The sequence below is a fragment of the Hemicordylus capensis genome, chromosome 1 (assembly GCF_027244095.1).
Source record: "Hemicordylus capensis ecotype Gifberg chromosome 1, rHemCap1.1.pri, whole genome shotgun sequence".
Classification (NCBI taxonomy): domain Eukaryota; kingdom Metazoa; phylum Chordata; class Lepidosauria; order Squamata; family Cordylidae; genus Hemicordylus; species Hemicordylus capensis.
In genome coordinates this window covers 111,322,228-111,328,263 of record NC_069657.1, presented here as the reverse complement: position 1 = coordinate 111,328,263, position 6,036 = coordinate 111,322,228, and the positions used below count along the sequence as shown (strand labels likewise).

Below are 6,036 nucleotides of genomic sequence, written 5' to 3'. Positions count from 1 at the left end.
TGGTGAAAAACGAAATCAGTGGTGTCCCTCTCTGCCCCCGCCACTCGCCCTAGTTTTGCAATTATAATATACTAGAAGACTTGAGGTGGCTGAAAAGCTCTGGCGGAATTCCGTCAGGTGTTGTTGGTTGCTGTGTGGTGGAAGACACTTGTAGGGTCTTCCACCTTTGTCTGCACAGGTAAAATGTTTTATTTGAGCGCACAAAAATGGAATATATGCATTAACCCTGTTGCTCCCAGAAACTTTGTTAGCAAGACGGGGCGGCTTCTCTTCTCAAATCAGCCTCACAGATAAATAATACAGAACAGGGTTTCAGAAGAAAGTAGTCATGGCTAAGCATCATTATAATAAATGAAACGTTAGTCAGGACTAACTTAAGTCCCATTTTAGTGGGACTTCATTCATAACATAGTCTTTATCCCATCCACTGTTTTATTTATTAATTTATGTCACCCTTCCTCCAAGGAGTTCAAGGCAGTACCTATGATCCCCCCCACCCTTAATTTTAATCTTCCAGCAATCCTGTGAGGTGAATTAATTGTACATGTAAAGTGTGAGTGTGACAAACAGGTGTTTGAAAACGTGCTCAATCAGCAAATAGCTTGATTACAGATGTCAAGCCAGTGTTGATTCCTGGTGACCACAGAGCCCTGTGGTTGTCTTTAGAAGAATACAGGAGGGGTTTACCATTGCCTCCTCCCATGCAATGTGAGATGATGCCTTTCAGCATCTTCCTATATCGCTGCTGCCCGATATAGGTGTTTCCCATAGTCTGGGAAACATACCAGTGGGGATTCGAACCAACAACCTCTGGCTTGCTAGTCAAGTCATTTCCCTGCTGCACCATTAGGTGCCCTTCCCTGTTCAGTACATGATTGGAAATCCAGGTTCAATGCTGCATAATGCTTTAAGTGGCGCAGAAGCTCACACATCATCAGCTGAAAGGGTAAAACCAGCGTGGTGTAGTGGTTAGAGTGCTGGACTAGGACCGGGGAGACCCGAGTTCAAATTCCCATTCAGCCATGATACTTGCTGGGTGTTGTGAGGAGAAACTTAAGTATGTAGTACACCACTCTGGGCTCCTGGGAGGGAAAGCAGGATATAAAATGTTAATAATAATAATAATAATAATAATAATAATAATTAATAATAAACAAACCTGGCCCTTTATTGTACCACTGGAAGACTGCAGGTGGATAAATCACATGTATCACCAGTGTAACCTCTGAGGAGTTGCTAAAAGATTAGTAGTATAGAGACATACCTGTTGTCAAAAGCCACGTGCTTTTGTTTACAAATGAATGCAGGTGGCTGGGGGATGACGTCATAGTGACGTCACAGGGGGCGGGGCGTGCAGCTGTCAAAATGCGCTGGCATCACCGGAAATATGTCGCCGGATATGCGTCAGCGGAAAGGGTCAGAGGAGACCCCCCACGTGGCCGGAAAGGGTCAGAAGTAGGGGTATGCCCTCACCCCGGAAGTTTGGCCCCACCTTCCACTCCTACCCCCCAGAATATGTCCAGACATGTCCCGAAGGTGGGCATCTGATGCCTCTACGAACACGCTTAGCCACCCTGGACCAATGGGAACAGGTTTCAGACCCTGGAAAGGTCTGTGTGCACAGGCATGATAATGGTCAGGTGGCCATTTTGTGTAATTTTATTGGCTGAAACGAGGTCAAGTGTCCCCTCTATGAACAAAACTCACCACCCAGGACCTATGAACAAGCCCCCACCACTTTACCAGCATGGCTAACAAATAAAGTCAAGGAAGCTTTAGAGGGGAAGAAGACTTCCTTCAGAAATTGGAAGGCCTGCCCAAATGAAGAGAACAGAAAAGCGACACAAACTCTGGCAAAATAAAATGCAAGGGGTAGGTGAATAGCCTGTGTCTCTCTGAGTCATCTTGTTTTTACAGACTCACTGTCTGTGCCATCATGGGGTCCCCAGAGAGATCACTGGAGCCAGCTTGTACCCCTGACAGTTGTAATCCTCAGCCCAAGAAAGCATTGTATTATTATTAAATTTTTCTAACTGAAATTACCTTTGCTGCAAATTGGGGTGCATTTTTATAAAAGTTGATTTTTAAAAAGGGAGGGGGTGGGGGTAGATCATCCAAAATTATCACTGAGAGAAACTGACTGTGGAATGGTGGTAAATATTCCAATAGGGTATTAAAGGACCATTTAACAGCCCTGGAATACATATGTCCATATCATAACATATGTCCATATCATAACATATGTCCATATAATAACCACCCAGAGACGTGAGTTTGGGGCGGTATGAAAATATGTTTGAATGAATGAATGAATGAATATAAATATCAAGAATATAACTGAGCATGTGCAGAGAATACTTTCCTCACCATTGTGTAATCACAACTAGGACCCCACTTAAGAAAGCCTATTCACTCGTTCTCTAATAAGTTGAACAAGGAAACATATATATTTTCCTGCCCTAAATCTACTGTCAAACAATTTTGTTGTGTGACCTTGTGTTCTAGTTTGATAAGACAGAAAAGCATTTCTTTTCTGGTTCTATTATATCACTTTTCAAATGGTGTGACTAGAATTCCATGCCAAACCACGCATTTATATAAATGCATTATGATGCAACCTGTAATCCTTTTCACCCTCCTTCTCATGTGTGTAGGAGAAGGATGGGGAGAGCCCTTGTCTCACTTAGACTGCTACATGTAGCACTAAACAATTTAGTATTATGCCTGAACTGGGACTTATGAGTGTTACTACATCATGTAACAACAACCTTGTAAGGCAGGGCAGAACAAAAAAGTAGCAACAGTTGAATAATTGTATGCAGCTGTCACAAAGTATCCACTTAGCTGGTCCTATCCACCCCCAGCATTGTACCTCCAGTCACTGCAGCTGTTGTATATCTTATGCTTCTTTTTAGATTGTGAGTCCTTTGGGGACTGGAGTCCATTTTATTTATTTATTATTTCTCTGTGTAAACTGCCCTGAGCCTTTTTTTGGGGGGGGGGGAAGGGCTATATAGAAATCAAATCCTATAATAAGTATAAAAGTTCTGTTGGGGAAAAGGAGAAAAGGTCTATGATCCAGGAAGTGTTGTATGCAGAACATGGCAACAAATTTCATAAAGACTAGAGGATCCTAGGTTGGAAATCCCATCATTGTGGGGTTTTATAGGAACTGTACAAGTTATCCCATTGTACTAATTTTGGATGATCTACCCCCACCCCCTCCCTTTTAAAAAATCAACTTTTATAAAAATGCACCCCAATTTGCAGCAAAGGTAATTTCAGTTAGAAAAATTCCATACACTACAGCAAATGATTCACACATGGTCTCTCCCCTCTCCCCTCAGTTTAGCACGGATGCTATCTCCCCATTCACCACTCTCAAAGTGCAAAATGGAGACTTTTAAAATTCAAGGAAATTTATTTGAAGGAATAAATTCAAATTCAAGGCTATTTATCTGAAGAATAAGGGTCCCTCTCTCCCTTCCTCCCTTGAAGGCAGATGAGTTCACCACAAGATAACCCCATCAAGTTGTCCCATCAAGGGACATCCCATCAAGTTGCATAGGCATGGGCCAGGCAACTGAAAGCATGTGGCCCTCAGGCACAGAAAGATTTCCTCTTTCTCCCTCCTGAAACACCACACCAAATAATCCCATCAAATTGTTCCATCAAGGGACATCCCATCAAGTTGCATAGGTGTGGGCCAGGCTGAGGCAACTGAAAGGATGTGGACCTTTGGCACAGAAAGATTTCCTCTTTCTCTCTCCTGAAATTCCAGCAAGCAGTAAGTAGCAAATCTCCTATTCTCAGTAAATAATAATAATAATAAATTTAAAATTGTCACTTTTGCAGTCTGCATCCTTAAGGATTTGGGGGGGGGGCTTTATAATGCAAAATCATTCTATGCATGCCTACTTAGAAGTAAGTACCATCAGTATCAATTAGATTTTCTCCCTAGTAAGTCTGTATAGGATTGCAACCTTAACTGTAAAGCTCAGTGCATTTTTTTAATCTTATTGCTGCTTTTAATATCTCAAACTTAGTGTAGTCTTCATCTATTTTCTATAGATATTGTTGTGTGTGTGTGTGTTTAATTTTGCTTTAATCCACCATGAATTCTCTTTGCCCCCACCCCTGCCCTTTTCCAGGCAGTTCTAATAAGCTAAATCAAAAGGAGTCATTTTGGGGGTGTTGCATTTTTATGTGCTTATCTCAGAATGTAAGTGGTGACCATGAAAGCTTGAATCCCTAGTGCCTCCAGTTTTGTAGGTTCATGCACTCCTCCTCAGCATGAGCTTTGCTCTGAGTATCTTCACCTTCACCAATAAAATAGCATATTTATTTAGCAATAAATAGCATATTCATGTATTGGGGAATTGAGTGGGGCGGTAGTCTGCAGTTGGTGAGGATTCCGTGACCGCACTACACACAGCTAATTAGACAAGGTTAAAAACTGAACCTGTATATTTGAAAGTGTTGGGATATAAAGTCTGGGGCTCAGGTAAAGAGAGCTTCCCCAACCCTGTGTTGGATTTATTTTTTCCTCCCATAGCTTCAATTTCAGGCCTACAGTTTTTATTTACCCAGGCTTTTATATGATTGTTTCCATTGCTGCTGCTTTGTATCTTTTATGGTTATATTGTGCTTGTTTTTCTTTTTAATCTTTTAATCAGATCAGTATTTTTATATTCTAGTTAACATTTTAACTGTGTAATTTTTGTAGTCTTGTTTTAACTTTTTGGGTGAATCGTCTTGAGATTATTTTAATGAAAGGTGGTATAGAAATTTAACAAATAAATAATTTTTCATTTTGCTAGTTTAAATTTTAGGCATGTGGGTTTCAAAAGTTTTCCCAAACTGCTGTGGGGCCATGTTTTATCTTCTAGTTTCAGCATGAGCTGTTGCAGATTAGCAACCCCATACATCAGATGCCTGTGATGCAGCAGATTCTGGTCCACAAAAGTTTATGATGAATGTGTTGTTTTGAAGGAGTGATTAATTCTTTAAGGCAAAAGAGAGAACTCCACAGAGTGGAGCAGAGTAGCCTACTACATATTGTTTTTCTGTAGAAACAGCCATGTGTAGAAAACAGCCATGTGTTGGGGGCAGCCTGCCGCTTGAGAAGTTGCACATGGCAGTACTATAGCTTCCTATTCTGGAGGAGCAGGGTTTTAGGGAGATGTGCTGTGACTATTAGGTATGCTAAGCCATACCTGCACAGCTCTCCCTTTTGGGGGGGCTTAAGTGGTAGTTATGAAATGACTGATCCATTATATTGCTGCTTTGTTTTTTTCAGATGTAGACACAATCTACCCATGGTCTTGGACAACCCTAAACCACGATATGGAAATGTGCCTTCTCAAGTACATACGCTACAGTGTCTGACACTCTACGTAGAATATCATATTCTTAATACGTTACAACTCTGCATTCATTCATGTTCTTTACCTGTATGTTGTAAGTGTCACTTTACATGAAGCTTTACCCTTTGTGTTACCCACTCATTACTTTCTCCAGTGAATGTGGTGTCAGAAAAGGCATATAATAACTCTAGCTGCCCTGTGTTCAAGAGCTAGCTTGTTCCATTGCCAGGTTCTTAAGTATTTTTACAAGGCCTCTATCTCTGTAGCCAAGTGAACAGGTTCTAGTTTTAAAAGTAGACTCATCAAACTGCATCCCTGGCCGACATCAAAGCATCTGCGTGCCAGACTGTTCTAGCTGGTTGTAAGTCTGGAGCTTGTGCTCCAGATTAGTGTTGTGCTACTGAATGGAGCAATCCCCGTTTTTGTGTGCAACATTTGCACACACACAGAAATCGTATGCCACCTCTGTCTGAATGGAAACTTTTGTGCAAAAGTGCTCTTGTTAAAATCCAGTGTGTGTGTGTGTGTGTAGTGCAACTCAGTTTTAACGTATTTGCTCTGGATGCTGGCCCCTGGGGAGTGTGTGAGAACTGGGGCCCTCAAATAGAATGTGGCTAGATTCTGGCCCTTTGTCAGAATTCAGTCCTGCTTTAATGCATCTGGTACTGCT

The 6,036-nt window shown here is 41.5% G+C and overlaps 1 pseudogene; it reads left to right on the top strand.

Annotated features, from left to right (window-relative positions):
- Positions 1 to 5,486: 5,486 nt before the first annotated feature.
- On the top strand, positions 5,487 to 5,646 carry LOC128341374 (uncharacterized; annotated as a pseudogene).
- Positions 5,647 to 6,036: the final 390 nt, after the last annotated feature.